Here is a 19,479-nt window from a genome sequence, read left to right on the forward strand (position 1 = left end):
TAGCTATATAAATAACTAGCACATATAATGTTTTAAGCCTTGCAAAGCATATTTTATACATTCTTTGATCCTTATAAAAACCCTGTGAAGACAGCAAGAATTAAATTTGATTTCTTTCTCTAACATATACTGTCTATGTGAACACAGGAGTCTAGAATAGAAATCACTGGATAAAAGTCTAGAAGAAATTAGGTTTAGACCAACACCTCACATTATAACAAAGATAAGCTCCAAATAGAAATAAATAGAAATAAAAGGTATGTATATATACATACCTCACATCATAAACAAATTAGAGGAGCAAGGAAGAAATTTTTAGCTTTCAGATAGTTCATGACCAAACAAAGGATAGAGAGGATTACAGAAGATAGATAAAATGGACAACTTTTATTACATAAAAATAAAGTTTTGGTTTTTTAATTTTTGGTGAGGCAATCAGGGTTAAGTGACTTGCCTAGGGTCACAAAACTAGTGTCAAGTGTCTGAGGCCAAATTTGAACTCCGGTCCTCCTGACGCCAGAACTCTATACACTGTGCCACCTTAATGTGGGCTAGCAACCATGCCAGACATGTTCACTTCAAACTAGCTCTTGGCTCCTCTGACTATTTCTCCACCTCTCTCTTAGAGGCCTTCTCAAACTGACTTCAAGTTGCAAAGTTTTAAGTTTCAATTTCCTGGAAAATTTTAATGACAGATATTACTTGCTCTTTTTAAAATGTCTGTCAATGTGTTTAGCATTTCTTTTGTATGGAAGAAATAAATAGCTGTCCCATACCTGACTGACACTGTGCACTGAGTACCTTTCTAGGCTCCCTCTTTGAGAGAGACTCTAGATATGAGCCAAACCAAAGTAAATCTTTAAGTTTTCTCGGGGAGGGGGGAACTAGGGTGGGTATGTAATAAACCAAAGAGTTGGAGAAAAGGAGCCTAACCCCTCTCATTAGAGGCCAGGTTGCCCTTGGACTATACCCATGCTGGTCACCACATGTATGGGCACAGAGTGGAGGGACATTAGTGTAAAGCGAAAGGATGCAACTCCCTAGCCCTCAGCAGCAGTTTTTATTGTTAGATGTGGGAAAATGAATGAAGAAATCATAGATTTAGAGATGGAGGTAATCTCTGAATTAAAAGGATCTTCAAATGGAAGGAAATGCTAAATTTCAGTTAGTGAAAATAAATTTTAGGTTAGTGTGAATAATGTTATGTGTATGTGTGTGTGTGTGTGTGTGTGTGTGTGTGTGTGTGTATGTGTGGTGGATAGAGCAACAGCAAGAGGGAAAGAGCGACAGCAAGAAAGAGAGAGGTATTTTTCCCCATCCAAGTTCATGAACCTCCTCAAATCTATGGACAGATCCCTGCTAAGAATTTCTGTTCTAAATGCATATGAAGTACTTTTATTAAAGATAAAATGAAGCTGATATTTTCATGGTAGGAGTGGAAGTGGAGATGGGGAGGGGTGTTTCAAACCCTGTCCAAGGCACACAAATACTTTGCCCTGCTTCTGGATGGAGAGATATCTCTCCCCAGCAAATGCATACTGAGTCATTTAGAAGCATCGTCCAATTTAGGAGCTCTTGGCCCTGAGCTGAAAATCCCTTCACCTTCTTGCTAAGGTGGCTTTCAATGTTCACTGCTGCTCTAATGTTTCCAAAACAGCCGTGGACACTTGATAGTCTCAGATCACTGCCTGGAGCCCATTTTGCTGGGAATTCTTCACAGGTTGAATGATGATAAAAATAATAATGATAGGCAGAATCTTTATAGTGCTTTGAAGTTTGAATGACACTTTTTATATGTTATCTTATTTGAATCAGTGGAAGTGAGAGGAAGACCAATTTCTGCATCTCTTGCCACCATTGGTATCTGATCAACCAGTACAAAACCAATCATTCATTCAAAAACATTCATGAAATATCTATTGTGTGCAGTCTTATACTAAATTCTGGGGAAGATCGTTTTCTTTTAACCATTTTATCTCATATTTATCTAGTTGTTTTCCTTCGTTCTTGAAGAGGACAAAAATTACATCACTTTGTTGGGGTCAAGGTACAATGTGTCTGACTGTGGCTGATCAAACCAATACAAGCATGGAAGGCTCTGCCACAGGTTGGGCACAAATAGTCCATATGAACATCTGGAGTGGAGATGTCTCTAAATTTGTGCATCATCTCCCATTTTCTTTTAAGCTACTGAAATTCTGCTTTGCTCAGAGAGCACAGGGCCTTCTTTGATGTGGGCACACCATGCTGGGTGGCCTTGTGCCAGTGGCTCACATGTTTCACAACTGATTCCAAAGTTCCTCAGAGAGACCTTGATAGTGTCCTTGTATCACTTCTCCTGACCTCCATATGAGCACTTGCCTTGTGTGAGTTCTCCATAAAATAGTCTTTTAGGCAAATGTTCATTTGGCATTCAAACAACATGGCCAGCTCATGAGTTGTACTCTCTGCAGTAGAGTTTAAATGCTTGGTAGTTCAGCTCAAGAAAGGACTTCAGTTTCCCATACCTTATCTTGTCAGATGATCTTCAATATCTTCCAAAGACAATGGAATTGATTAAGTTTCCTGGCATGGCACTGGTATATTGTCCAGGTTTCAGAGGCATACAACAATGAGGTCAGTACAACAGCTCTGTAGACTTTCAGTATGGTAGACAGCCTAATACCTTTTCTCTCCCACACTTTCCTTCAGAGCCTCCCAAACACTGAGCTAGCTCTGGCAACATGTCCATCAACCTCATCATGTATGTGTACAGGCCTGGAAAGTACAATGCCAAGGTAAGGGAACTCAAAATTTCTCTATCTGCTATAACTGATGACTCCATATATGTAAAAATGCTTTAGAAACTTTGAAGTACTAAATTAATCAGTTATTATTGAATGTAGATACTACATTTCTTAGAGAGAAAAGAGAGCAGTCAGTTGAAATAAAATTCTGGTTTAGCAGTCAGCTAACAAAGAAATTGACTTAATGTGTTATATAAGAAGCAGCACGGTATAGTGGAAAAAATGTGACTTGGAATTCCATTGAGATACTGTACTACTAATTTCACAAGGTGGTTGCATGGAAAGTGCTCTATAAATGTGAAAGCTATTTTTTTAACAGGGGTCCCCAACATCTTTCACAGGGGAAAGCCTACTTTTTATTTGCCTGAAAGCAGTGAAATTATCAAAAGTAAGGAGAGGTATTTCCTGCCATAAGTCAACTGGGTGTGGATTAGCAACCTATTATATCCTATGTCAATTAGATCAGTTTCAAGATTTACCAGCCAACTATGATTAACAATTTGGAGTGCCCTATGTTATATCCTTATATGTTCTCACAATGATTTAAGATTCAGCATTTCTTCATTGTTTTAAGTATTAACGATTGCACTGGCGTGCATTTTGTATTATATCTTAGTAGATGGGTTTTTCAGTCTATTAAGGAGGACTCTGGCAAGAATCCTGTTAGCAATGACTAAGAGAAAGACCCCTCTGTGATTGGACAATGGAGTATCTTTGAATTCCTGGGGGATAACCTCCTCTTGCATAGAACCTGGAAAATTTCAGTCAGTATGAGCAGTAGTCACCACTGCCTTGTAAATCTCAGCTGGAATAGAATCAGCAACAGGTGCTTTGCCACACGAGAGTTGCTGAATGGTATTCAAAACCTCTTCTTCAGTTGCAAGTTTGGCTAGAATGGCACTGACTTCAACCTGAGGTATGTGGTCGGTGGATTCAGCATTGGTTGATGAAGGTCTGTTGAGAACACTATGGAAGTGTCCAGCCCATCTCTCCAGGATCATGTCCTTATCACTAATCAATGCAGCTCCATCAGCACTGAGTAATTGAGATGCACCATAAGTCTTTGGCCCCATAAAAAGCCTTCAGGGCATAATAAAAGTGCTTTGGATTGTTACTATCTCCTTAAAATGAATTTCATCTGTCTTCTTACTAAGCCAAGAATTCTGCATCTCTCTAAATTTTACTTGTGCTTTACTTTTGATGGAGTTAAATGCTGCCTTCTTAGAGATGGAGTAACCATCCTGCTGGTAAACCCTGTTGAGTTCTTGTTTTTTGTTTAGCAGTTTTTGAATTTCCCCATTATTCTCATCAAACCAATCTTGAAGTTTCTAATGTTCTGACTCAGATAAATAAATGCTGTGCTATATACCAAAATCTCTGAAAGCTGCCCATTCCTTTTCTGCTCTGCTGTTGTCAGCCATGTGTTGGCTCAGCCTTCCCACCAAGTTAGCAACAAACTGTTCATGCAAGAAGAAACACTCTAACTCTTGACACTGTCTTCTGGTAGTCATCTTCTGGTAGTCATCTTGCCTTGGAGACAAACATGTTTAGTTTGGAGAAGATAAGTCTATGATCAGTCTAGCATTCTGTGCCACACATTGCCTTTTCACTCCCACATCTGTCTCTTCTTCTTATAATGAGAGTATATTAAATGCCAATGTTTGCTGTGAGGGGACAGCCATTAAATTTTATTGTATTTAGATAAACAGAAGATAGTGTTGGTGATGAGGTCATGAGACACATAAGTCTTCAATAGTAAGTGACCATTGCTAATGCTGATTCCAAGTCCATTCCTCCCAAAAACTCCCTGCCATGTCTGATAGTCTGTGCCTACTCTGGTGTTAAAGTCACCCAGAATGACTAGCTTGTCTTCTTCCAGCACATCGATGATGAGGGTCTCCAGGTCTTCATAAAATTTTTGACTTCACCAGGATTCATCATGGTGGAGCATACACACTGATGATGATGGCATGGTGCTTTCCTGCAAGTGGCAATTTAATTGTCATGAGCCTATCATTCACTCCTTTTGGAAGGCTTACCAGTTTGTTGACTAGTTTTGATTGCAAAACTTACGCCAGCTTCATGGCGCTCCCTATCACCATAGCCACTCTAGAAAAATGTGTATCCAGTTCTGACTTTGCTAATCTGGCCTTCATTTGCCAGCCTTGTTTCACTCAGGGGTGCTATTTGGATGCGATACCTGCTGGGTTCACAACTCACAACAAGAGCTATTCATCTTTCAAGTCTACTGAATTTCTTGTTGTCCATAAACATGCACACATTCCATGTACTGATGGTTAGTGGAATCATCTTTGCAAAAGTTTTGAACATATTTTTGTGTTTTGACCATAGGGTAGGATCTCTGCCTGCCATGATAAGCAGGTCAAGTTTGGGTAAAGCAGAAAATTTTCAGAGCATCTTTTCTAGCCCCTTCCTTACACCAGGAGATGAACAGTGCAGTCCTTAAAAGGCTGCTCAGACACCCAGGGGGCTGCCAAACCCCACTGCTGCTTCAGTCGGTGAGAAGACAACCCTATGGCCTGGGCCACTTGTATACAGGATTGTGACTACAACTCCCAGTATATCTGCACCTTCCACTTCATCATTTGCCCATTGCCACAGGACTTCGAGGTAGGTAAAAATGATTATGGGTGATGTCTTTTGACTTGTGCACAAATTGGATTTAAATGAGGCAGAATTGTTCAAAGTTGTTGGCCTCATTCTCTCTTCCAGAGTCATCAGAGTCCAATGGTAAGACACAAATCAAGACAACTGACCAGTGGCTCGGGATGCAGTGTATAACCTTGGTTTCTTTGATGTCTAACCAAGCTTTAAGTGCTCCACAGTCTGCATGGCCTGTTGAAACAAATTGTTCACTTCTACCTATTCCCACAAGGGAAGTCTTCACATGCTTGGGGTAGACACCCCCTCTAACTCATAGATAGGTTTGAGGCTTGTCAGTTACCCACAACCTGGTTTAGCCCATCTGCAGAAATGGTTTACCAGGGTATGGCCTCTACGTATGCTACAGCTTCTTGGAGCCACAGGTGAGAGTTAAGTGACAGGTGGACACCAAAGGTGGAAAGCAGCCCTGGATAGGGCTTGGCAGTTCTCATATCAAAGGTGCTAGCCTTCTCTGAACACCCCATACATCCCAATTAGATAAAATTATTTATCTAAATTTTTTTTTAATCTGTAAAACTTTATTTCAAGTTACAATAGTGCATTTACTCTTTCAAAATATTTATTTTTGCAAGTATTTATTATTTCTCCCTCCCAGTGTTTCCCTCATTGAATAGTAAAAATAATAAAAAATAAAATAAAATTCTCATAACAAATATTCATAGTCTAGCCAAATTAATTGCCACATTGGCCACCCAAAATTGTGTGTCTCATTCTGAAAAAGATTTTGTTATTCAGTTGTTTCAATTGTGTCTGATTCTTCATGACCCCATTTTGGTTTTTTGGATTTTTTTTGGCAAAGGTACTAGAGTGGTTTGCCATTTCCTTCTCCAGGTCATTTTACAGAAGAGGAAATTGAGGCAAACTGGGTTAAGTGACTTGCCCAGGATCACACAGCTAAGACAGAGAGTATAGCTAAGCTGCCATCTCTGACTTCATTATGAAGCTTACATTCTAGTTGTAAGAGAAGACACTAATCCAAATAACTATGATACACAGTACAAAGTATTAGGAGGAGGAGGAAGGTCATTAGGATTCCCCAGAGGTGAGGGTGGGGATGTTGAAGGGAAGGCTTCCTGGAGGAGGTAAGGACAAAAGGAAATTGCATAGGGAAAAGGGGAGGAGGGAAGACATTCCAGACATAACAGCAGCATGAGGAAAACCTTGAAGGCACAGGAGTGTTGGGCTTGCTCAAGGTGGTGTGTATTTTGCTTGGAGTGTGACATTCAATTAATCTCATCAGAAGACCCATTCCTGGAAATGAGTCAATCAGTTGCCTTATGTCTCCAGTAATGATTTCCTCTGACTTCCCAATCCAAAACACTCCTGCATAGCCACCACACTGTATGTGTTGGTCTCCCCTTTCAAAAGCAAACTCCTCCATGGCAGGGACCATCTTGTTACTTATATTTGTATCCTCAGTGCTTGACTCAAAGGGAGTGCTGAAATATATGTTTTTTCATTCATTCATTCATATTTATTTATTTGGCTCAGATCTATGATTTCATCTGTGTGGGGAACTTCTTCCAGTGATGTAGAACAAGAAGTCATATGTAATTAATAAGTCAGAGAGTTGACTGGGGGTACTGGGAAGTTGTGACTTGCCCGTAGTTATAGAACTGTTATGAATGCATAGCAGGTCTTGAGCCCTGCTTTTCCTGACTTCAAGGCTGACTTCCTATCAACTATGTCACACTGCTTCTCATAGAAATGTTATTTTTCCCTTTTTTTAAGGTGGAGGGAGGTGATATGAAATAAGATTGAAAAAGTATCAGACTGTGCCAGATGTGGAAGGTCCTGAATGCCAAGTAAAGAAATACAAATTAACTCAACATGCAATAGGGAGGTACCAACAATTGTTAAGAAGAGGAGTGGCATGACCAGATACATGAAGCATAACAACCAATACACAGCCCTCCTAACTAGGTGACAGTGACAGAAATTTTATGTATGCCCTATAACTATTCTGGAGACACCATTAGTGCAAAATTCCTGTGTAACTCCAGTAACTTTTCACAGTAAGAAGGAAACACTGTGGCTTAGGGAGTATTTTTTGCTTTCTAGAGCTAAAAGGATAGTCATAAAGGTGGCAGGTGCTTTAAGCGAGGGAACGGCTCTGTTGTGTTTGTATTCTCTTTAGTTCAATCATAGAGCTGTAGGTACATAACACCTAATAAATGCTTGCTGAGTGGAGTAGTTACTAAATAAATTGATAATGCTTTCAATAGCGGAAAGGTACAAAACGACTTTGTAAGAACCCACTTTCCTCAAAGCATACAGAGAATTCTTGCACAGTTTTCAATGAACTCCCAAGGGCCATGCATTAAGACTGCGGGATCACAACGTCAACAAATACACCTCTGCAAAACAGAAGAATGAACTTTTTCACAAACATGATTTTCCCTACAGTTTTTAAGCACAGATTCATCAATCATTACAGATAGAATAGTTAATAGTTAAACTCTAATCCAACCACATTATTTTAGAGTTAAGAACACTGAAGTCCAGGGAAGATCCAACCACAGGTCTATATATGAACCTTTATTTGTCTGGAATGATTTGTCTGGAATAGCTGCCTAGAATGTAAAAACACAGGGTTGGGGCTAGGGAGGGGCTGTAGAATGGATTAATTTTTAATAAATGCACCAATTTTTAATACTTGAAAATTCCTGCTCTCCAGGGCAACATAGTTATTTATTTTGATAGGTCAAGTTGCATGTGTTACAATACAGATTCCAGTAAACACCAACAAAGCACATTCGAAATATATGAGAGAAAAAAAAAATTTTTTTTAATGAAAAACAGTGCAGGGGGAGAGTAATACAACCAATCAAGTGTTGTCATTCCCAGTTCTCACTCTGGAAGGCAAAATACTTCTTTTAAGCAGGTGGCCATCTGTTCACGCATTCAACGGGCATTTTTAAAGTGTCTACTATATGAAAGACACTGTTAGGCACTAGGGATACAAAGACAATGGGGCAGCTACGTGGCACAGTGGATAGAACACTGAGCCTGGTATCAGAAAGACTCATCTTTATGAGTTCAAATCCAGTCTCAGACACTTACTAGCTGTGACCCTGGGCAAGTCACTTAACTTTGTATACCTCAGTTTCCTCATCTGTAAAATGAACTGGAGAAGGAAATGGCAAACCATTCTGGTATCTTTGCCAAGGAAAGCCCAAATGGGGTCACCAAGAGCTGGACACGACTGCACAACAACAAATAATGAGTCTCCGCTATTCAGCAGTTTTCATAGAGAAAACAATATGTGCACAGAAAGTAAGTAATGTGTGTGTGCACAAAATAAAAATGAAGCCATTTCGGTGGGGGGTGAACACCAGGAACTGGGATACAAGGGATTAGGAAAAACGTTATGTAGGAAGTAGCACCTGAGCTAAGCCTTGAAGGGAGCATGTGATTCCAAAAAGTGAAAACAAGGAGGAAGGCCTTTCCAAACATGAAGTATGTAGAAAAGCACAGAAGTGGAACATGACGTCCAGGAGATACCACGCAGGCTAGTTTGGCTAGACTATCAATTGGTACTTCCTAAAGAAAGTTAGCATGCTGAGCCCTGGCCAGGACTAACACTTCTAAAAATGAAGAGGAAGAGAAGTTATATTTTATGTAGAAATTTAATTTCTTCTTGGAGGAGATCAGGGTTAAATGACTTGCCCAGGGTCACACAGCTAGTAAGTATCTGAGACTAGATTTGAACTCAGGTGTTCTTTATTCCAGAGCCAGGGTTCTATCCACTGCACCACCTAGCTGCCCTTAGTAATTTACCTTTTACAAAGTGTTTTATGCAGACAAGCTGGCCTGGTTGAAGTAGAAGGGTGGTCTGTGAGAAGTGGAAGAAGTGGCATGTACCAGGCAGGCTAAACTATTGCCACCAAGATCTTGGGTCAGTCAGCAAGTCAGTAGATAAGCACTGATTAAATGCCTACTCTGTGCCAGGCACTGTGCTAAGCACTGAGATACAAAGAAAGCTAGTACTAGCCCTCAGAGAGCTCACAATCTAAAGGGGGAGAGACAAAATGAAAACCATGTACAAAGAATACATATTTTTTTCAGTTCAGTCATTTTTCAGTTGTGTCTGGCTCTTCATGACCCTATTTGGGGTTTTCTTGGCAGAGATACTAGAGTGATCTGGCATTTCCTTCTCCAGCTCATTTTACAAATGAGGAACTGAAGCCAACAGGGTTAAGTGATTTGCCCAGGGTCACACAGCTAGTAGGTATTTGAGGCCCGATTTGAACTTAGAAAGATGAGGCCTGGCATTCTATACACTGTGCCACCTAGCTGCCCCAATATATATTACATATGTATATACATATATGTGTCCATAGGCTTCACCGGACTGCCAAAGGGATCCATGACACAAAAAAGGTTAAGAATTCCTGATTTAGACGACGCTATTGTTTACATGGTGCTGATAGGAAAAAAAACTCAAGTTACACAGAATTACAGAATCTGAAAAGAAATGAGGAGAAAACTAACCACATACTTTCACCAAACTAGTTAACATAAAAAAATAGAAAACAGTTGCCATGTAGGAAGAATGTGGGAAAAGACACCAAAAAAAAAAAGCCATTCACAAAAGACAAAACCCAAGAAAGGAGCCAGGAATTAAACCAACAACCTTAGATGTCTGTCTGCAAATGTCCAATCAATCATTTAATCAACCAGAATTTGTTAAATGCTTATTATGATCCAGGCACTGTGAAAAGAAAAAGCAAAAATATTTCCTGCCTTCAAGGAGCTTATATTCTAACAGGGAGACATCATAGATAAATCAGTACATGCAAGATAAATGCAGAGAAGATGGAAGGCAGACTTAGGAGAGGGGGACCATTCAAGGCATGGGAGTCAAGAAGTGCAGAAGCACAGAGACGAGAGATTGATCGTTGTGTGTGAGAAGTAGCAAGTGGGCTAGAGCTGGGGCTAGAGTGGCAAGCATCCATTTATTTATTGACACATTGCATCCCCTAGTAGAATGAAGGGCAAGGACCAGCTTACATTTTTGTATGCATATGGCCATAACATAATTTCTGGTACATAGTAGGTGCTTAAGAAATGCTTATTGATTCATTCATTTTGAAAAGCTTTAGATGTGAGACTGGAGATTTTGTATTTTATTCTAGAAGCAATAGTGAGTGCTACATTTTTGAGTAGACAGGAGACGTGGTAAGATTTCTGTTTTTAGGAAAACCAATTTGGAAATTGGAGAACAGATTGAAAGGAAAGAAGACTGGAAGCCAGGAGACCAATTAGGAGATTTCTGCAATAGTCCAAACAAGACATAATAAGGACCTGAATGAACAAGGTAGTGATGACATGAGTGGAAACAGAGCGGACAAAACCAATGCAGAAAGAATAAGACTAGAAAAATCTTTACATCAAACATTACTGATTACAAAGACTGACATATGCTGCATACTTGTTACTGATACAAATATATAACCATTCTCCAACAGATGAGTGTTCAAAGATAATGAACAATTTTACGGAGAAAGAGCATCTATCAAGGACTGTATGAAAGATTGCTCTAGAGCACTAATAATAAGAGAAATACAGATTTGCAAATCTCTAATGTTTCACATCATGCCTAGAAAATGGGCAAATATGGCAAAAAAAAAAGAGGAACTAGTTCATGCTAAAGACACTATGGGAAGACAGGCACAATAGAATACTATAGATGGAGCTTTGTGAATTAGTTCAACCGTTTCAAAAAATTATCTGGAATAAAAAAGCAAGAAAAGTGACTAAACTGTTGTTACCCTTTCATCCATCAATATACTGGGCATATACCCTAAAGAGATTAAAGACAGGAGCAAAGGTCTAATACATATATACCAAAACAGTCATCACATCATTTGTTGTAGCAAAGAACTGGAAAACAAAGTAAGCGTTCACAAACTGAGGAAGGGCTGAACAAACTATGATATATTAGTGTAATGGAATAGTATTGTGTAACAAGAAATGAAAAATATGGGAAATTCAAAGAAACATGGAAAGGTTTATGTGAACTTATGCCACGAGAAATAAGCAGAAGAACAACTACAATAATATCAATGAAAATATCACAAAAAGGAAACCAAACGAAGCAATTGTAATAATACATCTTGATCTAAGAGAATAGATAATGAAAAATTCCTCCCTTCTCTCAGCTAAGAGACAGGGAATAACAGGGACAAAATGTTGTCATTGTTGTGGTCATTGTGTCAGTTACTTTGGCTTAACAGTTTTGTTTTGTTTTTTTCTCACAAAGGAAGGTTCAATTCCAGGCATATCCTGAAGTGACCTAGATATGAAAATAAAAGCAATCGACAAGGCTTTTTAAAAATGATGTGAGATATGTTATGGGAGTTGAACTGACAAGATGAATTTTCAACTAATTGTATATGGGAGCTAAGGAACAGAGAAGAGTTAAGAATAATTCTAAGGTTATGAACTTGGGCACCTTCAAAAGATGTGAACCTCAACAGAACTGGTGAAGTTTAGAGGGACAGATTGGGAAAAAGGGAATGTAATGAGTGTTGTTTTGGACACACCCTGAGTTGGGGCTGTCCAAGAGAGAGTCAATAATAAAGACTGGAGCTTAAGAGAGAAATTAGGGTTAGATATGCACATCTGGGCATCATCTGCATGGAGATGATAACTGAGTTCATGGGAGATGATGAAATTACCAAGGGAGAGAGTATGGAGAAAGAAGAGAAGAGGGCACATAATAGACAGGAAATTGATAAATATCTTAGCAAAGTTGACTGAGGAGTGGTTAGACAGATAAGAAGACAACCTGGAAAAACTAGTGTCACTGAAGCCAAGGGAGGAGAAAATACCCAAGAGCAGAGAGGCGGTGGTCAAAAGTGTCAAAAGCTACAGAGAGCTTAAAGAAGCTCTGAGAAAACAACAACAACATTAATTTAGCAGCCAAGAGATTATGGGTATCCTGGGACAGAAGTGTCAGGTGAGTGATGGAGTCAGAAGCAGAGACTGAGATCAAACCACTTCAGGGATTAAGAAATGGTACTCATGGAGACTGGAGGCTAATCACTAATTATTAATGTCCTAAATAAGTATTCCATGTTCCTTGGAAGCTTTAGGCTATTTGTAGGAATACAGTCTAATAATGCTAGAGGTGAGTTAAAAATAGTCGAGTTAAGATAATTGTTTTCATAGATGCAGAGAGGAGGGCATGAAACAGGGAAATGAGTCCTTTTTGAGATGATACAAGACAGAAACCTAGTGACTGCAGAGAATATAAAAGTTTAGATCTTCACTTGACACTCTGGTTACATGTTATACTTCGAATTTAGATAACTGAAAAACTAGATCACAGTATAGTGCTTCAACTGCATTTTCTTGAATATTCATAGCGTCATTCATTCAACCTCCTTTCATTTCCATATTTATGTTTATACCTTTTTATTAACTACACTAGATATGTTGCCACATTGTGCTGGATTTGTAAAACAGTAAGTAACTAAATATATGGATTGAAAACTACTCTCTCAAGAACTTGACTGAATAAAAGGAATTCTGGATTTGGAGGCAATGGAGGACCTTGATTCAAACCTTGGCTCAGCCCCTTATTACTTGTGAGACTTTGGGCAAGTCTTTCAACTTATCTTTCTGTCCTTAGGTTCTATATTTGAAAACGAGGAGGTTTTATTTAGATGTCCTCTAAAGTCTTTTTGGGATTAAAATTTGTGATCCTGTGGTTTTAGCAAAGATGCTAAAGGAGATGCATTGCCATCTGTCTAGAAACCACTGGGCCTTACTCTCTGCCCCACAGCTGAATTCTCTGACATGTGTTGTCTCCCCCACTGGACCTGGAGCCTTTTGATAGTTGAGAGCAGGGATGGGGAACCTGTGGCCTCAAGGCCACATATGGCCCTCTAGGTCCTCAAGTGTGGTCCTTTGACTCAATCCAAACTTCACAGAATAAATCCCCTTAACAAAAGGATTTGTTCTGTAAAACTTGGACTCAGTCAAAAGGCTATACGCAAAGACCTAGAAGGCCACATGTGATCTTGCTTTTCTGTTTGTATCCTACAGGCATCTTGCACATAGTAAGCACTTAGTAAATGATTTCCCATCCATTCATTTTTTCACTCATTCACTCAGGTATTTAATGATCTTGCTTTTATTACTTAGAACATTTCAGTCTACTATTGGTTATTCTCTTTCCCTGAAAGGGATAATTCAAGCTTGGTCTAAACAACTAGATTAGACCAACACCCATCCCTGAATTTATTAAAATATTCAAAATTTTTAGATGATGTGGGGTATGAAAACCATGAGAAGAGATATTTACATGCCACATAGCTTAAGCATAAACTACCCATTATAAATGCAAAACAGTGATAAATAAGTATATAAGATATAATTCTCTTGCTGGCTGGTAAGCCAAGGTAAATGAAATCTAAGAGAAGATTTAATTGCTATGTGAAGAAATGAGAATACCAATCTCTTTAGATGCCAGGCTAATTAGGTTGTGTAACTTACACATAGGGTAAACATAAGCAATATTCTGTGTGTTGATACCTCCTTTCTATGTTGCACAAATTCTTTTAAGAGTGATAATTTAATGTATTACAACAGTAATACAGTAAATGGTGCCTTAGGAAGACAGCTTCAAAAGCCTAACTTATTACCTGGTAGTAATTTATTTATGCATGGAAGAATCTATTTATTGTTTTGCTTTTTGTATTTAGAACATTCTGATGTTCAAGGTTATGGCTACACAGCCTGTCCTGACAGAATCTTTTTGATTGATTAGAGCAGTCAGTTCAGTTCAGGGTCTGGTTTAAATGAGGGTATCTCTCTCCTCCCGCAATATATTGACCTTTGTTTTAGATGTTTTACAGGCATTATCTAAAGGATAACTGAGATCCAATCAATAAAATCAGATCTTGGACTGAATATCATTATTGGAAATACAGACAGTTCTTTTATGTAAATTTGCACTGAACATTACACAAATTCATCTTTATGTAAAAAGAATTCTGAAAGAAACCCGAATTCCAAAAAAAAACCTACGTGAACTTTACTGTACAGTACTGTGTGCTCTCTTTCTCTCTCTCTGTCCTCCCTGCCCTCTCCCAAAAAACGAACAAAAATCCACAAAAAACAACCCTCAAAGTGAAAGCAGAATGATCCACCCACACCTAGAGTGCTGGACTGTTGTACTCTGGTACTATGGGTACTATGTGTCTCACCTCAGGTCTCCCTGTTACCTGTCCTCTCCTGTGTCCATGCCCAGCCCTCAAATGTATGACCCCTATGTGTCCTTCCTCTCAGTTCTGGCCAGGCTCCCCCACTCCCAAAACCTCTCCTCCCCACACTAGCCCTGGACCCCTCATGTCCTTCCTCCTACTCTCACTTCTCTGTCTCCTACCCCAACGTGTCCTTGATGGTCCACTGATAAAAAATGAGAACTGTCTGTAGTATTTTGGACATAGATATGGTGAATACCAGCTACTTATAGGATCATAGATTTAGAACAGGAAGGAACCTCAGAAGCCCATTTCTCTCATTTTACTCATGAAGAAAGAGAAACCTAAGGAGGTAAAATGTCTTCTCTAAGATCATAGAGGCTGTAATCATCAGATGTGGATTTGAACTCAGGTCCTCTGACTCTAGGGCCAATGCTTTTTCCAATGTACTGCATTTACTGCTGTACTGCACTTCAGTGGCATTGTAATTGATTAACAAATTAAAAACTTCCCCAGTCATTCCACTTAAAGACTTCCAGTATGCAACTTACTCCATCTCCCCTACCCCCGAGTCTCACCACCCCCAACCTCACAAGCCCAGTTCATTCCACTTTCAGATGGCTCTCATTGTTATCAAGGTTCTCTTTATATCAAAACTAGATCTCCCCCCCCCCACCCCGAAGCTTCTGGGCATTGCTCCTAGTTCTGGCATTAAACAGAATAAGTGTAATTAACAATAACAACATGGGATGGAATTGGTTGGAATATATTACTACTCAGCTTCTACCCAAAATATGGACCTGTTCCAAGTTGTCCATATATAATTGAACTTTTTTTGGTTGAGAATATATCTTGACAAAGTTAATATTTTAAAATTGGGCCCAACGTAAGTATCTGAGGCTGGATTTGAACTTGGGTCTTCCTGACTCCAAGTGCAGTGTTGTACCTCCTTTGATGTTGTTGTTCAGTCATGTCTGACCTTTTGGTTTTCTCCACAAAGATACTGGAATGTTTTGCCATTTCCTTCTCCAGCTCATTTTACAGATGAGGAACCGAGGCAAACAGGTTAAGCGACTTGCCCAGGGTCACACAGCTAGTAAGTATCTGAGGTCAGATGAGTCTTCCTGACTCCAGGCCAGTTCTCTATCCATTGTGCTATCTAGTGGCCTAAATCTGAGGGCTGTATAGAAATCTCCAAATATCCAAACCCTCTAAATGCTCCATCATTCATGCCCTATCCTTTCCTATAGAAAAATGAAAGCACATCCATTAAGTATAATGATAAACAAGGCCCTGAATAAAAGTTAAGAAAATGTCCCTCTTTCTCATTATTGTAGAGGTGGGGAACGAAGAGTGTTGAATATATTATCACGGCATATATCGCCAGACATGGCTGGTAGATTAGTTGGTTTTTCGGAATTGGTCTTTCTTGCTTTTTTCATCTTTGTTATAAAGAAAGGTTCACTGGGGACAGTAAGAGGGAGGAATATAGAATCACTTGATTATGGGATCATTGACTTTTAACTGGGACTTTTGATGTCACCTAGTTCAAATCTCATTTGGAAAAGAAATTCACACCCGGTGAGTTTAAGTCCCATCATGCCAGAACCATGTATGTTCTCTGACTCTAAATTCAGGACTCTTTATATATTAAAATTTTATATTTATTTATACACACACACACATATATATATATATTATAGATACACATACATATATATATACACACACACACATTAAAATTATATATATTATAGATGAACACACATACAGGACTCTCTATATAAAAATCACATATATATTATAGATACACACATACATACATAGTACATATATGTATAGATATACACACACATATAAAAGACATCAACATAGAAGTATTACAAGAAGGAAATACATCTAAGTTATTTTGCCGTGGCATAAAAATCAGAATTATCCTAGTCTACAGGTGTCCCAAAAGTCTTAGTGCAGGTTTAAGCTATTAAGGCTCAAGCTGCTGTGCTTTTAAAGCTTAAAATTGCAGTAAGGCTTTTGGGACACCATGAATTTTTCTGTTACGTGTGTGTTAATCCTTCATTTCACTCTTCAACCCATCATTTGCTCACATGTATTCCAAGTGTGTCCTAATATTTTTTCTTCCACCGATGACATTAACTTTTATATAGTCTGAAAAGGTGGTTAAAAGCAAATTTATCTTTTTTCAGAGCAACTTACTGAAATGATAAACACATCATTCTCACAGAATAAGTATATTTTCAAAAGGAGGCATTTATTACAGGAGATGGATGAATATTTTGATACTAAATAGTGTAATTCTGCCTGGCTTTTTGTTGACTAAATCACAGAATGGAGGCATAGGACAAAGAACTCAGGATATTGAATGTTTCCTCGGTTGTTCATAGTTGTTCGCCTGCTGTCTTCCCCCATTTGATGAGCTTCTTGGGAGCAGGACCGTCTTTTCTCTTTCTTTGTACACCCAGCATTTAACACAGTGCCTGGCGTATAGCAGGTACTTAATAAATGCTTTGACTGACTTGTACTGTGGATTATTGAGGCCCTCCCTTCAGCTCAATCTAATTCCTTGTAGCAGACTATATGGTTTCTGTCTCTCCCTAGCTTTGGACACTCCCACTCCTGCTATTCTGGGCTTTTCAGATAAACCTGTAAGTGGTGAATTACACCTGCATTCATTTTCTCCTAGATCTTAATCTGATACTTAATTTGTAAAGCAGACAAGACTATATTCTTCTGACCTAATTTCTCCTTCCTGGACACCTACCACCTGAGCTTCTGTGACCCATCACCTCCTACTCTATGCCCCTCTCCACTTTGAATGGCTCTCTTTTTCAACTATGGGCTTATTTCCAAAACCAAGTTGCCATCTTATTCTTTTGTACTAGGGCATAATCTTTGCATTGCCTGTCTTCCTACCCTTTGGCTTTCTCACTGGTTCTTTTTAATTTGGCAACTAGGTGGCCTAGAGGATAGAATGGGAGTCAGGGAAATCTGAGTTCAAATCTAGCTTCAGCCATTTGACCCAGCAATACCACTTCTAGGTTTATATCCCAAAGAGATCATAAAATCGGGAATAGGACCTACATGTACAAAAATATCTATAGTTGTTCTTTTTGTGGTGGCAAAGAATTGGAAATTAAGGGGATACGCAAGCTGAACGAGTTGTGGTATATGAATGTAATAGAATACTATTATGCTATAGTAAATGATGAGCAAGCAGACTTCAGAAAATCCTGGAAAGCTACATGTGAAATGATGCTGAGTGAAATGAACAGAACCAGGAGAACCTTGTACACAGTAGCAGCCACACTGTGCAATTAACTGACTTTGATGACTCAGCTCTTCTCAGCAATGCAAGGATGTAAGACAACTCTAAAAGACTCATGATGGAAAATGCTATCCACAACCAGAGAAAGAACCATGGAGTCTGAATGCAGATGGAAGCATGCTATTTGCTCTCCTTTTCTTTTGTTGTTCTGTTTTGTTTCTTCTTTCTTGTGGTTCCTCTCATTAGTTTTAATTCTTCTTTATATCATGACTAATGTAAAAATATACTTAATATGAACATATAAGTAGAGCCTATATCAGATTGCATGCTGTCTTGGGGAGGGGAGAGAAGGAGGTGGGGAAGAAAATCTAAAACTCAAACTCTTATGGAAGTGAATGTTGCAAACTAAAAATAAATTAATTTTTAAAAATCTAGCTTCAGACACTTAGTAGCTGTGTGACCCTAGGCAAGTCACTTAAGCCGTCTGCCTCAGTTGCCTCATCCCTAAAAGGGGGACAATAATAACCTACCTCCCAGGGTTACTTTGAGGATAAAATGATTAGCTATTTTGTTGTTGTTGTTGCCATCGTTATTAAATGAAGATCCTTGGGAGGTAGTGAGACCTCAATGAAAGTCTTCAAACGGGCTGGATGACCAGTCATAAAAGATATTGTAGAAGGCATTCTCAGTCAGGTCCAGGTCAAAAAAGGTTCATTCTAGTTCTTAGAGTACATGATTCTGTGTCCTTCAGAAAGCCCGTATTTCCCCAGTCTTCTAAGCCTATGTAGGTTAGTTTTGTTGACCTGTTTTTTTCCCATTTTTTTCTTCTTTGTTATTAGGGATGGCTCTGGGGGGAGCTAGAAGGAATGGATACATTGGGAAATGTATTTTATGTAAATAAAAGTTATCAATAGATTGTATTTAAAAACAAACAACAAAAAATAAATGTTACTACTAGAAACAGAATTTAGATATGAAAACTAAGTGGCTATCCAGGGGTGGGGAACTTGCAGCCTCTAGGCCAAGTGTGGCCCTCTGGGTCCTTGGGTGCGGCCTTTCGACTGAGCCCAAGTTTTACACAACAAATCCTTTTATTAAGGAGATTTGTTCTGTGAAGTTTGAATTCAGTCAAAAGGCTGCACTTGAGGACCTAGAGGGCCACATATGGCCTTGAGGCCTCAGGTTCCCCATCCTAGATACACCTCACTTTGGGAAGATTGTTTTTGTTTTTTAAATAGTCACACAATTTTAAGTCAAAAAAGAGAGGGAACTGAATGTGATAACCACATTTCATTGTAAATATTTGTCTGATATTGTTCTCCAGCTAAAACTGTCTACATCAGTCACTGGACTTCTGAAAATTTTATTACTTTATCTTCCTTCTAAAAACATGTACTTATTTCTCAAATAAAAGTCAATTAAAATTAAATGATCTGAGGGTTTTTTCCCTTTCTTTTTTTTTTCTTTTCAGAATTTCACAATACTGTCAAGATAATCAAGGACACCATAT

Source organism: Phascolarctos cinereus, unplaced genomic scaffold (genome assembly GCF_003287225.1).
Source record: "Phascolarctos cinereus isolate Bilbo 61053 unplaced genomic scaffold, phaCin_HiC Scaffold_5;HRSCAF=322, whole genome shotgun sequence".
NCBI lineage: Eukaryota > Metazoa > Chordata > Mammalia > Diprotodontia > Phascolarctidae > Phascolarctos > Phascolarctos cinereus.